Consider the following 25478-nt stretch of genomic DNA (forward strand, 5'->3'; position numbering starts at 1 on the left):
TAAGAGGCCATATACTGTCATGGTTAGACTGAAACTTCTTCTCCTGAATTCTATCTGATTAATTGTGTATGTATGTAGACAGATCCCAATGGACACAGGGATGACGCGATCGTCAGTCAATAACGTAAACTCTCAGAAATAACACCAAAGCATTGCAGCACCGCAGTAGTCATCAGAAGGGATCTTGGCGAGGACAAGGAAAGCAGTTTGAGAGAGCAAGGCAGGTAGCGTGAAATGCTGCAGGTTTGAATGTTGACAAAGACTTCACCCCACTGACCACATCGCCCTTTTGGAAAAGTGTTTTAACAAACACAACCTTGGTGCCTGGGTGGCTCAGTCGGTTAAGCGTCTGCCTTCAGCTCAGATCATCATCCCAGGGGCCTGGGCCTGGGCCCCGCATTGGACTCCCTCCTTGGAGGGGACCCTGCTTCTCTCTCTCTCTCTCTCTCTGCTGCTTCCCCTGCTTGTGTTCTCTTGTGCTCTCTCTGTCAAATAAATAAATAAAATCTTCAAAAAAAAAAAAAACAAAACCCAGCCACAACACAACCTCATTTAAGCCTCATGGCAGCTCTGGAGAGCAGAGTAACGGTGATGAGCACCCTTCAGAGGGCCTTTTTTGGCAAGTTCATACCACAGCCCACTTTATAGAGCAGCTGGGAGTCAAGCCTACACCGTCATCATCACTCATTGAGTGTGTCCCAAGTGTCAGATATTGCGCTAAGTACTTCACGTGTGTTTTCTCATGTAATCCTCTGCGTACCATCATGTTCATTTGACATTGAACCATCGGAGCTGAGGTTCAATATCTTGCCAAGGACTTGCAACTATTAAGTTATGATAGTTTTGAGCATTTTTATAAGTATGTTAACAGATTTGGAACCCATTTTGGAACCCACAGGAGGTTTGGAACCTGTGCAGAAATCACAAGGGCCCTGGGCTACATCTGATGCTGAATCTGCATCCTCTAAAAGAGAATATATTCTCCTCAAGGATTAACATGCATAACAGCACCAAGACTGCGGGTAGATTCGATCGTTTCTGGGCTGTGTCCTATTTATCTCTGTATTCTAACGTCTAGTACAGTTGCTGCCTAAATGTTGTGAGATGAAGAACTGAATGAATATTAGGGTCATGTGGCAAATGAGGGGCAGGGCCAGGAAACCTAGGTCTCCAGACCCCTAGCTGGAGTCCTATTACTATTAACACAGCTGCTCCCTCTCTACGCCGGTTTGGCTGTTTTAACAAAGAGACCCAAAATACAATGGCTTAAACAACACAGAAGTTTATATCCTTGTTGTGTAAAAGTCCATGTAGTCATTTCAAGAGAGAAAGAGGTGAGGAAAAGCCAACCCCTTTGTTGTACTCACCTAACCAGGAAGTTTCAAATCACTTCCAGGCACATTTTACTTGCCAATCTCGTCACGTGGCCACATCTAGCCACATGGGATGCTGGGAAATGGAGTCCTTACACCCATCAAAAATTTCTATTACTATCAAAGGCAGGGGAATGGTAGTCTTCACCAGACAGGTGTAGTGGGGGTTTCCTCACTTGCAAAAAATCCAATAATAATTACAACTACCCTGAGGCTCAGGTTTTTCAACTCTAAATAAAACAACAATGCTAATTCATTCAGTGAGCATGTTCTGTGCTCTGGATGCTATACCATATACTTACTTTAAATATGTGATTTAAGAGCACCTAGGTGGCTCAGTCAGTTAAGCGTCAGCCTTCCGCTCAGGTCATCATCCCGGAGTCCCTGATCCAGCCCGCATCAGGCTCCCTGCACAGAAGGGAGTCTGCTTGCCCCTCCCCTCTGCTCGTGTGTTCTCTCTCTCTCTCTCACACACACACACAGAAACAAATAAATCTTTATATATGTGATTTAAGAGCACCTAGGTGGCTCAGTCAGTTAAGCGTCAGCCTTCCGCTCAGGTAATCATCCGGGAGTCCCTGATCCAGCCCGCATCAGGCTCCCTGCACAGAAGGGAGTCTGCTTGCCCCTCCCCTCTGCTCGTGTGTTCTCTCTCTCTCTCTCACACACACACACAGAAATAAATAAATCTTTATATATGTGATTTAAGAGCACCTAGGTGGCTCAGTCAGTTAAGCGTCAGCCTTCCGCTCAGGTCATCATCCGGGAGTCCCTGATCCAGCCCGTATCAGGCTCCCTGCACAGAAGGGAGTCTGCTTGCCCCTCCCCTCTGCTCGTGTGTTCTCTCTCTCTCTCTCTCACACACACACACAGAAATAAATAAATCTTTATATATGTGATTTAATCCAATCTTCCGAACAACCCTTAAGGCATTCTTGTCATCTAATCCTTTTAAAGAGACAGAAACTAAGCCTCAGAGAAGTTAAGTAACTCGCTCAAGGTGTCACAGCGAGTGTGTGAGTGACGCAACCGGAGCTGGGCTCGCTGACTCCACAGCCCACGCATGGACCCCTCCTGTGCAACCCCAGAGCCGAGGTTGTCTCAGGGCCGCCGTATCTGCCCTGCACCCTAGTCGCCAGCATGCAAGGTGATGCGACAGTTGGAGCACACGGTTGGTCCCCTCCTCTTTGCTGAAGGAGGGAGTGTGCCGCGCTGGGGCTTCAGGCGTCCTCACCCGAGTTGAGTGAAGAAGCTGGCTCCCAAACGGGGACTGTCCAAAAACAGTTCATGGTTGCTGGAGACAGGCTGGAGCCGAGAGGAGGAGGACTCCAGGTTTGAGGAGAGAAGAGGAAAAAGCAATAAACTGAAAAATCACAGCTCTGCAGGCAATGGAATCTATTACTCAGAGATTAAAATGTCACAAGGAGTACACGTCAGCTCCAGACCTTGGAAAATGTTTTTTCCATCATAATTACTTCTCGCCACCAACACAAGACTATTTCCCTTCCTAGGGAGGAGATTGCCCAACTTGGTGTCTTTCTAGCTTTCTGCAGACCTCAGAAGTTGCCGCTTACATTTATTCATAATATTAACAATGGCCAACACCAATGGGCGCTTACTGTATGCCAGCTAATTACAGCTTAAGCCTTTAATAACCCTGTGAGACGGATACTATTCATTTCCCCCCATCTTACAGATGAGGAAAATGAGGCCCAGAGACGAAGACTGATGTGCCTAACCTCCCACAGCTGGTAAGAGGAGCATCAGCATGTGAGCCCAGCTCATCTGTTTAGAAGTGTGATCTTAAACACTCTTGGAAACTTCCTCCTCGCAGCCCAATTCTATTCGTGGGAAAGCGGGAAATAACACAAGTCCTCCCAGAAAGAACCTGGCAAGTCATCCCTTTTTTTTCCCTTTCACATTCAGGCACAATATGAGCCAAAAATCTAAGGCATGGAGGGTGGAGCAGGAAATGTCAAATCCAACCCCAGCAGCGGTTAGTAAACGAAATTAAGATTCACATTCAATGGGATACTTACTAGTTAACCTTTAAAAATGATGCTGTAGAAGGATATTCTTAAGTTCATGAGGTCATAAACCATTTGTACCCTGTTATTTGCACTAAAAAAAAGTTTCTGATCACACGCACACACAAACTAAAAGTTTGCACACTAAATCATCACAAGCCCTTCTACCTGAGTAGCAAGATTATGTACAAACTTGTTCATCTGATATCCCTCCATCCCATTTCCACCAATGTCCTTATAGGAATTCTCAAAGAGATGATTCAAGTTCAAGCTTTTCTGAACTCAAAGTTCTCAGGCTTGTGCTTCAAACCACCTGAAAAACAGGCTCCGTGACCATGGCCTCCCTCCCAACCAAACACGACACCGTTTCCTTTCTTTTTTTTCTTTTGAGACAAACACGTGTAGAAGAGCTGGAGAACAGTACAGAGAATTCTCTTTTTCCTAAAGATTTGGTAGAAAATTGCCAATCTGATGGCATATCGCCCCTGAATACTTCAGTATGCAATTCCTTCAATCAAGAATATTGTCCTATGTAACCGCGGTTGGGTTTCCATCACAGTCAGGAAATAAACACTGCTTTACCACCACAGTCTAATCCTCAGCCCCCTTCAAGTTGTGCCAATTGTTCCAATCGTGTCCTTTATGGCAAAACAATCCAGTCCCAGAACCAAGTGATGGTGGGTTGTATCTTGTGTCCTTCTGTCTGGAATAGCTGCTTGGTCCTTCCTTGGTCTTTCATGACCCCTGACATCTTTTGAAGATTAGACCAGTTATGTTGGAGGCTATCCCGCAGTTTGGGGCTGTCAGCACGCTATGACTTTGTTAAATTAACATTAAGTGGAGCACAGGTGGCAGATGGTAAGCCGCAAAAGAAATTCAAACAGAGGTTTATTACTTACAGGTCCTGGAAGAAGTACGCGGCACACCTTGAGGGTCCCCACTGGGAGGTTGAGGCAGAGTGCAGATGGAGATAGAACTTGGATCACATGCCTTTCTTAGACTCCATAGGTGCAGTGCTTTGGGGTTCCCCAGCGAGGGCCGTATTGTTCAATCCAAACCAAAACAGTGGGCAGATACCAAGGGCCCAAACTCCTTAGGTCTTGGGTTTGGCATGGGAACCCATGCCATAGGAAAGGCTGTTCAGATGTGCTGTTGCTATGAGAGAACACGAGAAGTGCTCTGACCACTGCTGAGGATGGTGTTCTTTCTGTACGTGATAAAGAGCAGGCCCAGGAGACGCTGAGAAACAAGAAGAGGAAAACGGCATTAAAGGAAAAAAAAAAATCTCAGGGACTTGAACCTCACATTTGGAAGTCATGTTCTCCTCCATCATCATTATTCACAAAGGCAAGGATCCTGGGCATGGGTTATGATTCTGGCTTTCAAAAGCAGGTGGGGCTGGGACAGCTTTCATCTGGGTACGCAGGCACATTTCTGACAGGGCAGCAAAAGTAAGTTGGCCTTCCTAGCCCTGAGTCCTGTCTGCCCTGCCCCACTCCCTCCTCCTCCTCCAGCTTCCTTCCTTCATCTCTCCAACAGCAATTAGCCAAAATTTCACTGAGCTTTAGGAAGAGTGGGAGCCCCCTAAGCTTTTTTTTAAATTAAGCTTTTATTGTGTAAAACATATGTGTCATAAAATTTACCATTTTAACCATTTTTCAATTGGCATTAAGTACATGCACATTGTTGGCAACCATCACCACTCTCAATCTCCAGAGCTCTTTTCATCTTGCAAAACTGAAACTCCATACCCATTAGACAATAACTCCCCATTCTTCCCTGCCTGGCCCCGGCAGCTACCATTTTTCTTCTGTCTCTATGAATTTGATTACTTGAGATACCACATCTGAGTGGAATCATAGAGTATTTGTCCTTTTATGACTGACTTATTTCACTTAGTGTCATGTCCTCAAGGTTCATCTGTGTTGTAGCATGGGTCTGAAGTTCCCTCCTTTTTAAGGCTGAGTACCCCTGAAGCTCTTAAAAGTTATGTAACTGTATTTGTCTCCTGGGGCTGCCACAGCAAAATGCCACAGGCCAGCTGGCTGAAACAACAGATACTGATTTTCTCACAGTTCTGGAGGCTGGAAGTCCAAGATCAAGGTGTCAGCTGGTTTCCTCTGAGGCCTCTCTCCTTCACTTGGAGGTAGTCACCTTCTGGCTGTGTCCTCACATGGCCTTTCCTTGTGTGCATGCATTCCCGATCCAAATTTCCTCTTATCAGTTCACCCCTCAAATTGGATTAGAGCCCACCCTAATTTTCACTTAGTCACCTCTCTGAAGGCCCTATCTACAAATACAGTCACATTCTGAGGGACTGGGGGTTAGGGCTACAACATATGAATTCTAGGGACACACTTCAGCCCATAACCTTCCTGAGAAACACATTCCTCAACTGAATGAAAATCATCATGGCCCCCTTCTGGGTGCTGGTTTGGCTTATGCCCATGAAGCATTTGGCATAGTACTGGAACACAGCAATTTTTTGCGGGACCAGCAGGCATCATTGCTGTGTTTTCCCAAGTCTTAGCATGGGTTCTTCCAGCACATATTGGGTGCTCACTCAACAGTGTGTGTTACTCCTTTCATCTTGGATTGGGTCAGGGCTGGGGCAGGAGGAGACTCAGGATCACAGCGATGTGGGAAAGAGAAAAAATGGGGAAGCAAACACAGACTTCACCTGCTAAATGATACTGCCTCAACTAACCTGGGATTACAAAGCTGCCTTATGTTCACGATGAGTACTCATAATAGTTACAACTGACTGTGTGCCAGACATTGAACCAGCCGCTCTGTAAGTGTCTCATTTAATCCTCAAGTAGCTACTATTCTCATTCCTACTGCTCGGATGAGAAAACCAAGGCCCACACGGTTTAAGTAGCTTGCCGAGTCACATAGATTACAAGTACAAGAGACAGCATTCAGCCCCAGAAGTTCTGCAAGGTGAGCCCAAGAGCTTCTGATAAAAATGACATAAAAATTACATATGCCTGTGAATAAGGATGATAAACACTTATATAATAAGGGGGTGTGGTGAGAGGATAGGATACTGGCTATTTTCCTTTCATTTAAAATTTTCCACTTCTTCAGTTGTGTCTGTGACATTTATTATATGTAAGTTGTTTTAAGAAAAGACTTTTTGCACGGGGGGGTGCTTCTCCCTTAAGGAATAAAAGAAAATCACTTATGCTTCCTCTCTGGTGTTGCTGCATAAAGAGTTGTCCTGTTTGCTCTCACCTAGGATTTTAAGAGCAAGTAGCCACCTGGCCCCTCCCAGCTTAGTTGGTCTCCATCAATAACAGATTTTTGAAACATTTTTTTTCTTTTAACTTTTTTTGTCTTTTCTTCCTCTTTCTCCTCTTTTTTTCTCCTTCTCTTTGTTTTTAAAGCAACTCGTATAAATGAGTTTGTATCAGCTTATTGTTGGAATATGTGTGTTGCAAGCTCTGGATCCCTCATGTTCCAATGAGAAGATGGATATCTTGGATTTGGAGAGTTCTGGGAAGAATCACAGAGGGTTGGGTTGTTTTGTTTGTTTTCCCGAGCTCTCAAGGCAGTAAGAAAACCCTAACCTCACCACACTTCCCCTTCCAAACCAATTTTTAAGTTGTTCCTCTAAGAAATCAGTCAAGTCCCTATAAAGGATGGCAAGAAAATCCCTCCTGCCACACATTGTCTAACTTCCTGGGTTCCATTAACACAACTGTCTTTTTCATAAATAATTTCTTTTTTTTAAAGATTTTTATTTATTGATTATTCATTTGAGAGAGAGAGAGAGCACAAGAAGGGGGAGTGGCAGAGGGAGAGGGAGAAACAGACTCCCTGCTGAGCAGGGAGCCCAATGTGGGGCTCGATCCCAGGACCCAGAGATCATGACCTGAGCCGAAGGCAGACGTTAAACCGACTGAGCCACCCAAGCGCCCTCATAAATAATTTCTGATGTCTTTGCCCTAAACCTTGGACAGATTTTGATCTGGAATGATCAAATTCATATGAGATGTAGAGTATCAGGAGTAATTAAGCATCCTCAATGCTCTCCACTATGACCCAATCTTACTTTTTAGCTTCCCCCAGATCTCAGTGATGTCTCCAACTCACTCACCATGTCAACACCAGACTGCCCATGAAACCAGTTACACAGATCCTTCTGAGTAAGGTGGTTCTTCATGCTTTGCATCGGGTGACCACAATGCCAGCCACAGCTGCTATGCTTGGTCACAGACATCCGATACGGGCCGGACCTAAAGAGGAGACTATGAGGGGGCCTGGGCTGAGCACGTGGCCCCGCTGGAAAGCTTGAATGCCACACCCAGAGAACATAAGCACAGAGACAGGTAGGAAGAAGAAAACGGGAAAGAGAGGAAAGCAGAAACAGAGGGTGTCTTGAGCAGGGAAGAATTGCTAAGTACAGAAAAATGGTTTCTCCTCTTCGGAGGAGACCCACTCCAGTAACTGGAGTTGCTATGGTTTCCTGAATGGTTTTCCAGTTCTCCATGAGGCCTGGATGTGTTGCTGCTGACATGGCTTTCTTTGCTAACTCACTGAGCATAAATGTATCTCTATCAAAAAGCCACATCTCCTAAGGTATCCTCAAGTGTGTCATCGGTTTATGGTTCTTTTGTTTTGTTTGCAAAAGGAAAGAGCCCAACATACTTATCTAAAAATGAATCCATGCTCTTGTCTCCCAGACCTGTTCTTTCTTGTATATTGTCTATGCCTACTTTTGATATCACTATCCCAGTTCTTAGGTTTCTCCCAATACCTTACAAGAGTCTATCAGTCCATTTGCCAGAGCCTAACCAGTCTATCTCCACAATACAGCTCCAAAATCTCAGGGTTGGTAAATAATCCTCCCACAAAGCATTACTTTCCTGCTTCACTCTGAGCAGACATTACTAATTGATCACTGCACTCTTTCCCACTTACCTAAGCAAGGCCAAAAACTCTATTCTTTGAAGGCTTGTTATACATACCAGCTACTGAGCTAAACATTTTGCATGCCTTAGCTCATTTAATTCTCATTTAAAAAAAAAAAAAAAACCTGTGAAAACATACCATTGTTTTTTTCCATTGTACAAGTAGAAAAGAGGCTGAGAGAGAAGAGAGAAATAGCCTGGCTTCTCCTTTCCTCCAGCCCCCCCGTCTTTCTCTATGGCCTCCCACTCACTGACTCTAGCTGCAGCCAGTTGGCAGGGGGGTCAGAGAAATGTAGTTTGCAGGAGTCAGCTCCTTGCGGTGCACAGCAAAGCGCAGGGCAGGGATTGGATGTGAGACCAAACAGAATGACTGGCGAAAAGCCTCTCCTGATTTCACAGCAAAAAGCAATGTGTCCTGACTCTAAAAACCCAGAGCATTTGATCCAGAAATTTCCCTCTGTACTTAACATTTTTTATCGAATAGTTATATATTTGCATTTGTGCAGAACAGGTTTCCTGGTCTTTTCTCCTTTGTTCCGTAGGCTCTACAGGTCTACTGGGAAGACTTGAGTGTGAATTAGTGTCACTCTTGTCATACTGCCTAGCCCTGTGCTTTGCTCAATAAATATTTATTAAACGATGACTGATATTCAGTGCCTGTGCTCCTTCCGACTGAGGTGTGTAGCAGGGCATCCAGGGGTATGCCAAGCCACAAGACAAACACCTTACATTTCCCTGGAGAGTCCATTTCACAGTATGGAAAGTAATTTTAAATATAATTTTTATGTAAAAACCACCAAAAAACAAAGTCAAACAAAATTTACATGATTTTTTTAAAAGATAAACTAAATTCATTTAAAAATACTATGCTCTTCATGTCTTCATTTTGTTCGTGTCCTTCCCCCCCGCCCCCCACAAATGTTGACTAAGCTTTTTCTATATGCCAGGCACTGTTCTAGACAGACATGATTCCCACCTTCAGGAATTTTATAGTATAGTGCAGGCATCAACATTCTCTAGAGGACCAAATAGCAAGTGTTTCAGGCTTTGTGGGCCAAACATTCCCTGTTGCATTACTCAGCTCAGGCTTGGTGCAGCCATAGGCACCCAGGCAACAAATGAGTGCCCTGGTCTTGCAGGAAACCTAGATCACAAAAACGGGCAGCAGGCTGGACTTGGTCTGCTGACCCCCTGTCTAGTGGGGAAAACAGACAGTAAAAAGTGTAAGATGCCACACTGTCAGAGAATAGTATAGTACAATATGCTCCGTGGGCAAAGCTAGCGGAAGTCACTTGGTCCAGAAGCAGGACCGGCTTCAGGGGCGAGCACCCTGTACAGTCATACAGGGCCCACTCAGAAGTGACACCAGGCTGGGCTTGATGCTCTCTTGTCACAGTCTGGAAATTCTTGATCATTTTATTTTTGAACTCGTGAAGTCAGAAGGGACACTGGAGAGCAAGCGTGTACAAAGGGGTGCTGTGCCGGGCGCTAGCGTACACATGGGCAGACTCAAGTCTGCACGCCTGCCAGTGGGCAGCGCCAGCTGCTGGCCTGGCCGTCTGGTGAGCGTGGGCACGCTTGCGGCTGTCCGGAGCCCCGCAGGGTTTCATGGCCACAGCAGCACTAGCAGACGCAGCAGGTGGGGGCAGCAGTGGCAGCCGTGGGGAGAGGCTGCCCTGGGATGCACCCTGGAAGACGGGAAGACGGGCTTGCAGGTCTGTCCCCAGAGCCGGCCCTGGACCACCTGTAAACATTAACTCTCTACTCTGAGTTCCCGGACAGGAACTGCTGGAACTCAGGTAGCCAAGTCTGTCAGCAAAGTATTATAGAATAAATGTTTGCACTGACATTGCAATAAAGGATATTAAGGAGTTATCAAAATTGTTCACAAAATTGAGAATTTCTAGCTTTGAAAACTGTTGCTACATTGCAAACCAGATATCCATGGGCCTAGATAGGGAAGTTAACGTTGAAGATGGTCCTGGTCAACAGAATAATAGAACACTATCTTCATAAAAAGTTTCAGATAAACCTACAATAACAAGGAAGCCAATCTTAAAATTAATTTTCCTTGTATTAGAAGATACAGGGATAGAATGCATAAGGGGGCATTTGAGTTATATAAAAATCATGAAGCTGCTTTTTGTTTCTTGTATGACCTCCACAAGCTGCAGGAATTGTCAGAGGAAATAGCAATATTAAAATATCAAATTTGTATGCAAAAATCACATAACTAACATGAGTTCAATAATATAAATACTATGCAAATAGTATTTATTTATTATGTGTAAATAATAAAAAATTCACATACTAAATTCAGAGCATAAAAGTGATTTGTATGAAGAATTAACTCTTTTTTAGAGAAATGGTTCCACAGGCATCATCACCTCCAGATGTACTAAAACTCGTATTTCTAAATAATTTATGGAAAATGTATTCCAGTGTTGTCACGGCCTATAAAATCTGCTGCCCCAGTCATAGCTGCAACCGTAGATTTGATTTCAACTGTCGAAATTAAATTTATCAAAATGTTTTTGTGACCTTGCATTTACTAATGGCCACTAACATTACTTTCCATTGCGTGAATTGAACATGAAGTTGCTGAAAGTAAAAATGTTTACGACCTAATGAATGAATATGTAGGAAAGCAAACCAGAAAAATCTTGATATCATATTAATCCATATTATTTATTGCACTATAAAAATTATGACATCAAAGTATGTTTTGGCCATTAAAAATGTATTTTGTTACTCATATATCATTACTGTTCTTACTACATTTTATACATAATAAAATATTTTTAAAGGAAAAGCTTTATATTTTACCTTTAACTGTACTTTCTTTCCTGTTTTTCGAACAAGGGGACTGTATTTTCATTCTGCACTGGGCCTCACAAATGACGTGGTCAGCGCTGTCCAGGCATCCAGGAACGCTTTCCTGGGGAAGTGGAAAGGCCCAAAAGCGAGAGGGAGCTTGTTGCACCAGACCAGAAAGTGGTCCCTGTACCAGCAGCATCACTGTCACCTGGGATCCTGTTAGACTTGCAGGCTCTCAAGCCCTGGCACAGACTCTGAGGGCAGACCACAGCGATCTGATTTTAACCCCCCAGGGGATCCTGATGCCCCCCAAGTTTGAGAACTACTGCTACAAGGGACTGAGAGGAGAAGGTGTGTGTGCTGGGAATGTGGGAGGAGGCAGGATCGAGTCCTGAAGGCCCTAAGGAGGCAATGAAGGTTTTAACACAGGAGTAAAAGCAAAGTCCTTACACAGGTCACTAGGCCCTCAAGGCTCTGTAGGTCCTACTGGCGTCCCCTTTCAGATCTTGTCTGCTACCACTGTCTACCTCAGCCACACTGACATCCTCTGACATGCCAGGCACTCTCCTGCCTCAGGGCCTTTGTACCAGTTACTTCCCCTTCCCAGAATGCTTTTACCCCAGAGCTCTCTTGCATTCTTTGGGTATCTGTTCAAATGTCACCTTCTCAGAAAGGCCCTCCCTAGCCATCCTATTTAAAAGTGTCCCCTCAACACACGTACTCACACCCTGATACCTCTTCGTTGTTTTATCCTTCTCCATTGCACACACCAACGCCTATTATATTGTTTTCTTATTTTTTGGGTTAATTATCTACCTTCCCCCACTTCCTACTGGAAAGGTAGTTTTGTGAAGGTAGTGGTTTTGTTCTGTTTCATTTACTGACATATTCCCAGAGCCTAAAAGTGCCTGGCTTTTAGGAACACCAGACAAAATAAGAAAGGGAACACTCAATAAATATTGAATGAACATATAAAAAGACTTCAATTCAAATAAATACTCAACTATAATGAATAAGAAAAGGCTTGCCATGACCTGGTTAACAAAGTTGCTAGCAGTTGTTCTTAACTTGGGGCTACAGGCTAGGTTTGGTCATTGAAGTAGAGACCACTAGGGATCTGGGAGGGAAAAATCCATGTGCTCCCCTGACTTCTTCCCTTGCCATGGTTGGGGCCATGTGACTATTCTGCCTAGGGGACCACGACTACAAGAGGCCGATGTCAATGCCAGACCAAGACAGTTAATAGGAGTGCCTCCTCCACTTCTTCCTTCTTATTTGGCTGTGACCATGGAAGCCTCGTGAGGCACCACAAAGTCGATGAGTGGAGGGAAGTATCCTCAGACTTTCCCTAAGGGAGAAATAAACCTTTGTCGTGATAAATCATTGACGTTTCGGGCTTATTTGCTATGGCACCTCAGCCTAGCCTAGCCTGCCTGGCCTTATTCCTGGAGTCCTTACCAACAAGCAGCAATCAAGAGCAAACTCAGAAAAAAAAGAGTCCTCTGAGTAATTCTATTATGAAGGAAAAGTATTTGGTAGTTATTAGGGAAATCCCGTCCCTTGTTCACAAGTATAAGTATGCAAAAATGCTACCGGCATAATGTCCCAATAGTAAAACACAGAAACTGCGAAACGAATACATAAAAGTATACAGACAGGAGGCCGAATCTACAAATATGGGCTACGAATTAGTCTGGGTTTGAATCTCAGCTCTCCCACTTACCTTGAACAAGTTAATTAGTCCCTCTGGGCCTCAGCTTCCTCATAGGTAAATAAGGATAACAGCATTATCTACTTCATAGAATTGTTGAAGGATTGGCTCCAGTCAGGGGAGTCAAGTACTGGGTTCTAAGTGCCTGACATGTACCAGCACCTTGAATCTTCACAGCAATTCACTGAGATAGGTACTATTTTATCCCCATTTTACAGACAACGAAACAGATGCACAGAGAGGTTAAGTAACTTGCCCAAGGCCACACAGCTAATGAGTTATGGAGCTGGGATTTGAACCCTCAGCGTGACCATAGGGACAGGGATGAACCATGAGCTGGGAGTCAGGCAGACTTGAGGCAAATCTCAGCCCCAACACCCACTGACCAATTGACTTTAAGACAAACGCTTAACATTTTGCAGTCATGATTTCTCTTAAATTAGGAAAATAGTAAATTTATATATATATATATATATATATATATATATATATATATATATATATATAAATACCTATAACAGAGTGGGTCAGTTGGGATACTGTATATAAAGCACCCCCCACTCCCACCCACCTGGCCCAGAGTAGATACTCAGTAGATGTTAGCTGTTGTAATGACAACGTTCTACATGGACACAGCCCAAGTGTGTGTCTGAAATAGAGTCACAACAAGGGGAAACATTTGGTCAGTCTCTTCTGCTCCCCATTGGAGTTTATGGGAACCCCTTCCCTTGTTCTGATGTTACACACCTAATAGTGCAGCCCAGGTAACCAGAGGCAGCCCCTTAACAATTCCTCGGGATTACACGGGTGATGGAGAGCCCCTAGGCAGGGTCCGCCTCCTTCCCACCCCCACCACTGCCACCATTGCAGCTCCTCCTGTGAGGCCTGGCTCTCTCATCCTCCTGGAAGCCTCTACTGAGGCTTCTCTATTTGGGTTAAGCCAACCTGGCCTCCTATCTTTAGGTCAGAGAATGAGGGTATTAACGATTCAAAAAAAATCTCTGTTGTCCACATCCATGCCCTGCTTCTAATCACTTCGACCTTGAGGCAAGAGAAGCTACTGAAGGGTTTTATGAACCATCATCAACAACAAAAATGTCCTGTAAAATTATGCCAACCAGTTCCATTTTGTTTTGATTATGACTATTGCAAAATTCCCACTCCACTAAGGACAGCAATGTGGGTGTGGGTGCTGGGGGGTTGGGTCTTGCGGTAGGATACAGCCTCAGGTTGGGTGTCAACCCGACCCCAGGGTAATATTGGCCCAACTGCTGCCACCCGAGCTTAGAGACCCATGTCTCCCTAGAGCCCGCCATCGGTTTTACCAGCTAGAGCAAAGCAGGGGAAGATCCAGGAAAAGCGGGTAGCCAAAGAAGCAGTATTTCCCAGGGAAATGACACTGTGTGGAACATTCATAATTTATCAAGCATCTTGGGCCTTTCAGAAATGTTCCTGTTTTTCTCTCTCTCAACATTTCCTGTTTATCTCTCACTTAGATCTTTTTCTCCTTCACAATGTATATCTCCCTTTTTTCTGATCTTTTTCCTTCCTTTTCTTTACTACCTTCCTCCCTCCGTTCCCTCCCCCTCTCTCAACTGGTATGGTTTTTCACATGTGTTGAATGTTCCCTGTTATTAACTTAACAACTAACTACGTCAATGCAGTCCCTGAGTAGGATGGTCATATTGAATAAATAAAAACACACGATGCCCAGCTAAATTTGAACTTCAGATAAACAGCAAATAATATTTGAGGAATATTAACACACACACACACACACACACACACACACACACACACACACGATTTGTTATCTTCCTGAAAGTTAAATTTACCTGGGCATCTGATATCCTATCTGGCAGCCCTACCCCCAACTAACTGAAGCCCAGTGTGGTCCTAAAATAGCATTTGTCCTGGGAGCCAGCGGTTCTTGGAAATAAAAAGATGTTCCATACCTGCTCCATGACAAGCTTCGTAACTCTCTCATAATTGAAAAAAAGTGAATAACCTATATTGTCTGAACACCCCAGACAACAGAGAGTTTTTGGTCTCTTGCTTTTATGTGGTGCTTACATCTTCAAGCTGCTTTCCTCTCATGGCAGCTGACTTTGTGGGGCATCCCCCAGCCCGGCCAGCTGCTGAGCCACCCCAAAATTTGGAGAAGACCGTAGCTTGCGGGGTGGGGAGGGGTGTCAAACTTCAACAGGAATGTCAGGCTTCTGTAAGGGAAAGTTTACTTCTGCAGTGGGGGAGGGGAAGGAGGATGAATTACAAGATTTTTCTTTCCAAACACATCTTTGCCTCTTATTTGCCATATCTTCAGAGTCACTGGGGGACAGTGCTGGGAGGTGTGGGCAGAAAATCCTCCCCCTTTCTGATGTTCCTTTGGCTCTATTTGGGAGTGAGGCTGACAGGGGTGAGGGCCACTGCTCCCCACAGGAAGTTGAGGTCGGTCACTTCTGACAATTTATAGCTCACCTCCCAGCCCTTCGGCCTTCCTGCCTGCTGGTGTCTGAACAAACACAGCAGGCGTGTGAAGGTCACAGAGTTGCAGGAGGCTGGCAGGGCCTCGGGCCTTCCAAGGGGCGAGAGGCATGACCTCTCCCCTGGGCACTGAGAGCGAGACCTATTACAGACGACTCCAGAAGCTGCCGGGGCTCTGGACCAGCGAGCACAGCTCCCCTTCCCCAAGGTGACGGCGGGGCCTGCGGCCAGGCATTGCCAATTCGGAGCGCAGAGCTCCAGGCCGGGCTTTCTGCTCTCCCTGCTGGAGGCCCGCCATCCTTATTGAGTGAATTTCCAAGAAAGCAGTTGACAGGCTTGGCAGTGCTATTCCTGGAAATGTTCAATAGGCCATCTTCTGGCAGGGGCTGCCGCTGACGGATGGGTCGGAAGGGGAGAGCGCTGCTCAGCGCCACCTCCGCCCGGCCTATTCCCAGGTGCCCCGGAGCCACAGGCGGCCCCGAATACCACGGGCTGCTGGTGGGCGGGGGTGCGGGCCTCTGCGGAGCTCGCTTCCTCCCTGGCAGGGCAGCTGCCAGCAGGCTTGCTGTTAAATGAAGACAGACGCCCTGTGACTATAAATTAGAAAACCCATCAGCTCCAGCGGATGCCCTGCATGTCCCACAGTAAACCCAGCAGGGGACACTTGGCCACTGCCAAAGGGCACGCTAGACAGCGGCTTTAACTGTTGTAGCAGTCGCAGGAGAGAGGCCAAGCCTGTCGCCAGGCAGAGAACACCCAGGCAACTCGCAGGGGCTGGAATTTCCCTCTGAGGCCGACCCCAGAGTGGACAGGCCCTTCTCGGCCTCAGCACTACCCGGCGTTTGGGGCCGGATGCTCCTTTGTTGGAGCTCTCCGTGCCTTCCGGGATGTGGAGCAGCACGCTGGGCCTCCATCCACTGGAAGCCAGGAGCACCTTCACCTGTCTCCCCTCCCCCAGTTGTGACAACCAAAAATACCTGCGGACATTGCCCAACGTCCCCGGGAGGGCCACGTCACCCCACTGCACAGGAAAGGAGATGGGGCTCCGGGGTGGGGGTGGGGGATGGTGATGTCAGCGAAGACAGAGACAGAATCTCAGCATTTGGTCTCCAGTTGAGTTGTGTGCTGCCTGACAAGTCACAGAATCCTTGGGCCTCAGTTTCCTTATCTCTAAAATGGGAAGAAAGAGAAGAGCAAATGCAGGGAGCTTGGAGATCAGTTGAGATAATGCACTCTAGCGCAGTTTGAGAGGTGGAAAGTACCACATAAAACAGCGCAGCAGCAGAATAGCTAATGCTGGAATCCTTCCCTACCGCAAAGGGCGGGGTTCCCTTCAAAAGGAGAAAATAGCTGAATATTTATAAAATTCCCAAGACTCTCAAATTAAAACAAACAAGTGCTTTAGAAAGCTTTTCTCTCTCTCTTTTTTTCTTCTGAATTCAAACAAGATTAAGATTGCTATGGCTGCCTGAAGTTAATGAACGTGATTTCCTTTTGTCTTCCTTGAAGGGGGATTTCTATTTTATGTTTTAATCAACGCCCTAGCAATTGCATCCCTCCAGTGAAAGAACAGAAAGTAAGGGAGCAATAGTGTGTGGTGGGGTCCCTCTCTGTTTTTTTCACAAAATTAGTATCTTTTTCTTTATAATTAGTGACAAAAACTGATAAATGAAACGCCACAGCCCTATAGAAAGATACTGTTGCTTTAAATGAACTTTACCGTTATATAATTCTCTGGCTGACTTCATCCCACCAGCTTTCAAGGAACTATAAAGAAATCTTTAAAGGCTAATATTTCTCCTGTTCGCACTGGCAGAAAAACACAAAGGAAATGGGTAACCTGAGCTTCCTCAAAGAGCCAAGTCCTTGAGGACAGGGCTACACATGTCCCCCCTTCACCCTGCGCCCCCAGCCTTGGGGTCCTTGCAAACTCCAGGGAGCCACGGTCCTTTCTTGGTGGCTGTGTACGTTGGAAGACCCAAGGCCACATTTGCTTTGGGAAACAGGACACTGTGATTAATCAAAGAAAACAGAAACAGCTCTGTTTTCCATAATGGCCCCATCGAAGGCCTTCTCTAGGAAAAACCCTGATCAAGCTGTTCCTTCTATTTCCCTAAAGGCTAACAGCCGGGAGTGGGGGCTGGTGGGTACAGGAGGAGGTACCCATGGAAGTTTACTCCCAAATAGTCCCTTCCCAGAAAAAGTCTTCATTATTCTACTTAGCTCAAAGCACTGGGCATCTACTGACAGCAAGGGCCCTGTGGAAGAAAGCGGGCCTCCTCTTTCTGAGCTATCACTGTCCCTGCAGCAAGGGCTGAGGTCCTCACTGGCTTCCACGGAATCACTGATCAGACAGGATTCCCAGAAGGGGACTTGGTAAGGTGAGACTCTGAAGCAAAGTAATGGAGAAGGGTCAGAGAAGGCGGCCAGGCGGCACTGTTATAAAACCAGCTGGCACTTGCTTACCTCATTGAAAACAGACACAGTGCAGTTCTGGAACTAGGTAAAGACAGAGCTGGGACGAGGGTGAGAAGAGTGAGGCATCACCTTCAGTGCAAAATTTAAGGGCACCGAATAACCCCAGCAATCACATAAATAATATAAATGATATCTTGACGCAATATTTCAAAAACTCAAAATTAATGCCCCCAAAATCCGTGATGAACAAAACATCAAAATTTAAAGACAGGGTCTGGTTTCACAAACATCATGTGTCTCCAAGGACAAACACTTGACTTCAAGTAGTCTCCTGGCTTTAGAGGGTCTCAGTGAAGCAGAATAACCAAAGGGGCCGGGACTCAGAGTGAGGGACAGAAAAGCAGCCCAAGGCTAAATGGCCCTCTGCATGGCACCAGCCTCTCTGAGTCCTGGTTCTCACTTACAAAGCGGATTAATATTGGCCGCACCTTCCTCACAGGGGGGTTTTAGGACCAAATGAAATCTTGCTCATGAGAGCATCTGATAAACCCTAACCTATGGTGTTCTTGAGATGTATAACAGAAGGCATAGCAGTAAGACTGGTAATTACAGTAGTAGGCAAGACGGGACATTTTTGGTGAGGGAAGGAGAGAAAAGGCAGGAGGGAAGAAAAGGCCGTGCCCCTGGCTGTGTGGTAGGAAGTGGGAAGAGCCAGATTCTAGGTTCTGACCTGACTTCAGGTCTCAGTTCAGCTATTTATAATTGCAGAGCTTTGGCCCATTTCCCAACCTCTCTGTGCCTCAGTTTTCTCAGTCTTAAAATGGGGATAATAATAGATTGACATGAAGTAATGTGTACATGGCACCTACTATGGTCTGGTCCAAGCTGGGTGTTAATCACTTACACACACACACACACACACACACACACACCCCTCCCTGAATTCCCACACCCCCATCCCAGGCTTCTCCCATTAAAAGAAAAGAAGAGGAAAGGAGGAGAGAAACAGGAGAGGCAGGAAGAATATAACCCAAGATTGGAGGAGTCAAGAGAAGAGAATCGGGGGGTGGGGGGATACAGGAAAGGAAGGAGGAAGGAAAGGAAGAGATGAAAGTGGGGACACTTAGGTCCTGTCCTGAGCTGAGAGCTCTCTTAGAGCAAGTCAGTTCCAGTTTCCCAGGAAACAACCATGGAAAGAATCAAGTGCAACAACGTATTTAAGATTGATCTGTGATGACACACATAGCTCTGATTCACTTGTTTTACCTGTTGTAGAATATTCTAGAACATGCCTACGTTTATATATCCATTCTCCCAAAGGTGGACATTTAAGTTGTTTAAGGGGACTTTGATTTGTATCAGTAATGTTTGATTTCTTAAGTTGGGTGGAAGGTACGAAATTCAATCTCTTGGTCTTTTTCCCTATGTCTGAAACAGTTGAACTCATCTAGAACTCCTACTGATTCCGCCCAGCTTCCAGGCCTGTCCTTCAGGTCAAAGGCAGGTGGGATTTCTGGGAGTGGGTGAAGGGTTCCAGCAGCCACCTGCCCCACAGAGGGGACAGCACCGCTAGTGGCTCTGCCTGCCCTGGACATGCAGAGGTCCAGCTGCACTGAGACACGGCTCACAGGCCTGTGGCTTCCCAGACAGACCCCGCTACCTGAGATCTTGCCCTGACCCAGAAGCCCTAGGACTGGGCCCCACAAGCACTGCCAGACCCAGTGCTGGGATTTCATGGAAGCGTCAGAAGAGAGATGCTTCAGGGGAAATAGTTTTCTCCGTGAACAGCTGAGCTCCTCTGAATGGAATCTCTGTACCTTTCATAATGGAACAAAGGGGAAGGCTGTTTGTAAGCTTGGGGAGGCGCAAGTCACAGTTGATCCCCTGGAAATCAGTCCATGCATTTCCTTACTAAAGAACTGGAGAAAGAAGAAATGCCAAGAATCCAAAAGAATAAATCTTCTGGAAACAGTTCCTGTTTGCCTGTGGAATGTGTTGCTCCTCCCATCTCTTCTCCAGTAGCTTTGTTTCTTAGAGACTGTTTGCTTTGGCTACAATCAGAATCAGTCTGCATTCCCCAGAGCCCACCTGCTCTGAGCACTGGCCTCGGATAGACAGCCTGGTACACAGACAATCCACTAAACCACGACTGGGCTGGGTGAAGAGAGTGAGGTGCTAGCCTTGGGCACAAAGTTTGAGGGGATGTCCCAAAACTCAGTAACTGACATGAGTATATTTTAATGCAATATTTTAAAAACCTAAAGTTAATGCAACAAAATCCATGATGAACAAAACATCCATATTTCAAGTAAAGGCTGGGTCAGTAGAAACTTCTGAGTTGAGTGCAACCAGGAAGTGCTGGGATCAGCTCTTCCTTTGTGAATCCTTGTCCCACCTCGGCAGGCCAGGGAAGAGAAAGTTCCCAGCGCCCCCAGAAACGTCCATCAACCCCACAGCAGGACAGGGCCCAATCTCTACCAACCACCACAACCCACAACCCCCTGACCATGCACAGCTCTGGGCCTCTTCCTCCCCACAAGCTGCTCAGCCGCCTGCCCCTCCCCCTCTAGGACAATAAGGCCTCATCTGCCTGAGTCCTCGTACATGCTTAATCACACATAGTACAAACCACTTATAATGGTCTGTTAACTATTCACTCTAGTGGCCCCAAACTGATGGCTGGAGGGCATCTTATTTAACTCAGACCAATTTTTAAAAAATCAATTACTTGCCAACATTAAAAAGTTGGGAGAGTCTCACAAAAAAACCAAATTGCTAGCCTGTCTATAAAAATCCAAATTTCAGGGTGCCTCTATGGCTCAGTCAGGTAAGCACCTGCCTTCTTTGACTCAGCAGGGAGCCTGCTTCTTCCTCTCCCTCTGTCCCTCCCCCCAACTTGTGTGTGCTCCCTCTGTCTCAAATAAATAAATTAAAATCTTTTTAAAAAAAAATCCAAATTTCCAGCTCATCTTGAAATATCCAAATGTTTGACAACTAACAACAACACTTGTTTGTTGAGAATATACTAGATGCTGAGTACAGTACTCAGTACTTGAGATATTTTTTCTGTTTCAACACTCACAGCCATTCTGTACTTACTATCCCCCATTTTACAAATGATGTATCAGAGGCTCAGAAAATTGAAATAACTTGTCCCAAATCACACAACTAACAGGCAATGTGGCCAGACTCAGACCAGGGGAGCTTGACTCAAAGTCCATGCTCTCATTCTTCTGTATCTTCCAGCATCATGAGGGCGTGGACTAAATGACTGTTTTTCAAATGTGTTCCAAGAAGCCTCAAAGCCGCTGGGCAAAGGGCCTGGCTGAGTGTGTGGGGTGATGGGGCTGGCTCAGCCCCCAGGGCTCCTGCTTCTATCAGAGAAGCTCCTTTTTTTTTGGTTTTGTTTTTAAAACTATTTTATAAACTGGAGTCCCATTCAAGAATTCTTTGGGAAAAAGAAGTCTACTGTTCAGAAACAAAAACAAAACAAAGCCCCAAGCCCAAATGATCTCATTCTCTCTTTTTAAAATCTCTTCTCCCCTTACCATGTTTTCCTGAACCAGCAGGGAAACTTTCTCTCCCCACCTTTGAGCATGTGGGTGCTGGTTGGGCCACCTCTTACAATAACTGAATGACTACATGTCCAGAGGCTAGGAGCCATGGAGCCAAGGCATCCCTCAAGACCTGCTGAAGGTAGAGAGGGGCAGACCGAAACTGTGCAGAGGCCAACGCAGTGTGGGGAGCGCTACCAAGAGGACAAGGAGAATGGCGTGAGGATATAGGAGCCAAAGCCATGGAGCCCAGTGGAGGCTGTCCTCTTGCTTCTCTTAGGTGAAGTCCTTTATGGGTTGTCATGAATTTCAGGCCACCATGGTCATCTGGAATTGAGTGTATTCTTTACAGAGTGTCAGGAAGGGTGACCACAAGGTCTTGTAGTGGGAAGAGCACAGGAAGGAACCAGAGCTTGGCACTTCAGGGCCTTGGACATATATAAAGTTTCTCTACATACCTTACCCAATAGTCCTAGGGACACAGGGAGACTACTTTAAAAACATAAAATGACTTAAGAATAAACATCTGTCTTAACTACATGGTCTGACAAGTGCAAACCAAGAGAAAGTGGGAGCTTCTAGACCCTCTCTGAAGGCAGGACTACTGAAGCTAGCCTTGCCAATGTGATTTTAGCCTTGGCTTCAACTGCCATCCCTTTGCCAAAGACAAAAAATCCAGAATCTGTTCAGATTTCTCTCCTGAGATTCCAACCCATAGTTCTTACTTTGTATTGAACAGCTTCACTTAGGTGTCCCATACACTCCTCCAGCAATTCCCCAAATGGAGCTCCTTCACATCTCTCTGAAACCTGCTCCTTCAGTAGTGTTCTCGTTCAGGAGCTGGCATACATCCCCGAAATTTGGGAGCCATCCTTGACTGCTTCCCTACCTCATTCCTCGCGGTTAAGCAATGTAAGGCTCCATCTACCCCTTAAGGAGCTCTTGAATCTACTTCTCTCCAGCTCTAATGGTGTGACCCTGGACTAGACCATCTCATCTCTGACCTGGATGACTACAATTGCCACCTATTGGTTATCCTGCTTCTGGTCTTGTCCTCCATCCTGTGTGTCATGCTCCAAATCACCAAACAGATCTTTCTGAAATACATACACACAGAATGATGATCATTCTAGAACATAAGTATGATCATCTGATATCATGCTTAAATCCCTGTGATGGTTTCCAGTTTTCCTTAGAATGAAGTCCTAACTCTTGACCACGGTATGCAAGGTTAGCTCCTGCTCATCTCTCCAGCCACCTCTATTCTCAGTATTGCAGCCAAATTGCATCTCTTTCAGTTCCCCAAACACAATCCACTCTCCACCTCCACCCCTTGTACCTGGTTCCTCCATCTGCTGAATATACACCTGCTGGGATGGTCAATTTTATGTATCAACTTGACTGGGCTAAGGAATGCCCAGATAATTGGGTAAACATTACTTCTGGACATATCTGTGAGAATGTTTCTGGAAGAAATTGTCTTTGAATCAGTAGAATGAGTAAAGATCTCCCTCACCAGTGCAGGTGGGCATCTTCCAATTGTGGAGTGTCTGAATAGAACAAAAAGGTGGAGGAAGGATGAATTTGCCATCTGCTTGAGCTGGGACACCCATCTTTGAACTGGGACTTACACTTGGGGCTCCGCTGGTTCTCAAGTCTTTGGACTCAGACTGAGTTAGACCACCAGCTTTCCTGGTTCTCCATAACTTCATTCTTGGCCTCCATAACTGTGTGAGCCAATTCCTATAACAATATATATATGTATAACATATACATATACATATATTCTCTTTCTCTTGTGAACCCTAATAACTCCCATTAACTCCTATTCATCCTTTGAGCCTCAGCTTAGATGGCACTTTATTTTTATCTATCTATGAAGCTTTCACCAACTTTCCAAGACCGAGTTAGATACCTCCCTATTGCATTTCCACAGCACCTTGTCCTACTTTCATTTTAACTCCTATTCTAGTGCACATGTTATAATTCCTTGTTGACTTAACTGCTTTTCCCATCAGGCTTCAAACTCCATGAAAGTTAGCATGTATTCTATTCTGTTTACATTTGCATCCCTTGAACCTACATCATAGCCAGGCACACAGTATGTGCTCAATAAATTCTTATTTTTCTGACTGAAGTGAACAGACTACCAAAAATATGAGTCACCTTTTAGCAGAAACATTAAGAATACTACCAGGAAAGGGTATGCTTGCTAAGGAAAATATTTCAGTCAGATGTGCAAGTCAGACTGTGCTCTAACAGTACCAAGAACTGACTATTAATGCTTTGGCAATTTGCTAACTTCTCTGCTTCCTAGAAGTCCACATATTTTGGATGTTTTTTTGTAAAAGCTGTGAAACAAAATAAATCTCTATGTATTTCAGAACTTCCTGAGTTTCACTCAGTTTCTTCTTGCCAGACTGACATGGCTTCAAATCCTTGTTTTAGGTCCTCCGTGTTTTGTTGTGACTTTCCATACCCTCCACCCATTAATGGCCCTGAAGTTGAAATCTCCCCCTGGTGACAGGGTCAGAAAAAGAGCTGTCATTAGAAGTATATCTGCACCTGGTATCAAGAGGCAGGAGAAGCGTGAGGCTTTTACTTCTAATTTTTAATCAATGTTTTGACCTCCCCTTTACCTGACGTTTCCAAACTCTGCACAATGGGTTAAGCTATTTCAGTTATTGTGTTCCTCCACACATCTCTCATTTTCAAACAGAAGTAAATAATAGATTCAAAATGCTTTGGACCCTCCGTGGTGTGAAACTACAGGAAGTGCACCTGGATTCAAGTCTTAACTCCACTGTTTATAAGCTTGTGACCTTGAACGAACCATCTAACCCTCTCGGAACTTCATCTTTCTCATGACACCAGCCTCACTCCTTACTCTCTGCCTTGAGTGCGGGAAGCACTGCATAAATGCTAATGTCCTTCACAAATAGTTCTGCTATAAATTGTACCCATGACCATACACTGGTCCTATGGAATCTCTGTGGACTGAAATTATTTCTGTGATAATAAATCTCTGTTATTAGCAGGAGTAGTTGCCAGTCAGTCTCAATATCCATACTCACCCAAGAAGCTTAAGCTTTTAAGACTCCTATTAAATGATAGGAGTGTTTCCTTTTTTCCCTCCAAAGTAGCACTCCCATGCTCTGCTCATTCCTGCGGCTGTGGAAAAGAAAAAACCTCATGCCACGTAGCAAACTGAATCACCGACTTCTCTCAGTATTTGAAGTCTGGGTCCAGAATTCAGCTGGACCACCATCAGTGGAAACAAAATCATGCAAGGAAGAGAGGATGCAATGCCTAAGGATGGAGAATAAAAAAAATTCTAGAGGTAGTGAAATATAAGAAGCCAGGGACATGGCCATTTTAGCTTGGCAGTTGGACACCTTATAGATTTAGATTCCCAAACACTGGTTCCTTACCTCTGCCTAGCACCTCTATACCCCATAGAGATCTTTCACAAATAGTATCTCCTTTCATCCCTGCAACCATCCTGACAGGTTGGCAAATACTACTATATCAATTTTTCAGAAGAGAAAACCAAGGAGACCGTGCCTAGATCACACACACTTATGCAGAATGGGCCTGGTACTTCACCTGGGCTTTCTGATTCTAAGACCAGAGCTCTTTTTGCCATACTCTGCTCCCCTCAAGCACAGCTGAGGAAGAGGAACCAATCTCAGAGGAAGCATATATTCTGGAACCCCTTCATAGTGCCACAGAGGAAAAAGCACCAGACTGGGGGTGAAAAAGACCTAAGCCTCATTCCCAACCATGAACTCTCGAGATATCCATTTCCTTACTTCCGCAAAGAACAGGTAGAGATAAACGATTCCAGTTTCCCTCCCACGTTTCTATTTCTTGAATGTGTATCTTCGGTTATTTTAATGTAAAACCCAAATACCTTTCCTAAAGAAGAAATGCGGAGGAGAGGAGGAGGAGGAGGAGGAGGAGGAGGAGGAGGAGGAGGAGGAGGAGGAGGAGGAGGAGAAATTGGAGTACATGACAAGTTCAATAGGAATTATGGTGTCTTTGACCCAATATGACCATTATGGCTGAATTTAAAAGTTGGGATCTTCTTTCTTGGCTTCTTGAAACTAGGCTTCACTAAACTTCAGTTAATCTTTCCACATTTCAGTTTCGTCATATGAATGAGAGAACAACATTAC

At 45.3% G+C, this 25478-nt stretch overlaps 1 protein-coding gene across 4 annotated transcripts in view; it reads right to left on the bottom strand.

Moving 5' to 3' along the window:
- CRADD (CASP2 and RIPK1 domain containing adaptor with death domain) overlaps positions 1 to 25478 on the bottom strand; it is a 323020-nt gene that overhangs the window by 101052 nt on the left and 196490 nt on the right. For 3 of the 4 annotated variants that reach the window (XR_007189707.2, XR_006409701.3, XR_008960733.1), the window contains one exon: positions 4300 to 4639. The exons of the other annotated variant lie outside the window; for it this stretch is intronic. The gene's annotated coding sequence lies outside the window, so the exon portion shown is untranslated. The remainder of the gene's footprint in view (positions 1 to 4299; positions 4640 to 25478) is intronic. 4 annotated transcript variants of the gene reach the window in all.

This window comes from Ursus arctos, unplaced genomic scaffold, assembly GCF_023065955.2.
Source record: "Ursus arctos isolate Adak ecotype North America unplaced genomic scaffold, UrsArc2.0 scaffold_21, whole genome shotgun sequence".
NCBI lineage: Eukaryota > Metazoa > Chordata > Mammalia > Carnivora > Ursidae > Ursus > Ursus arctos.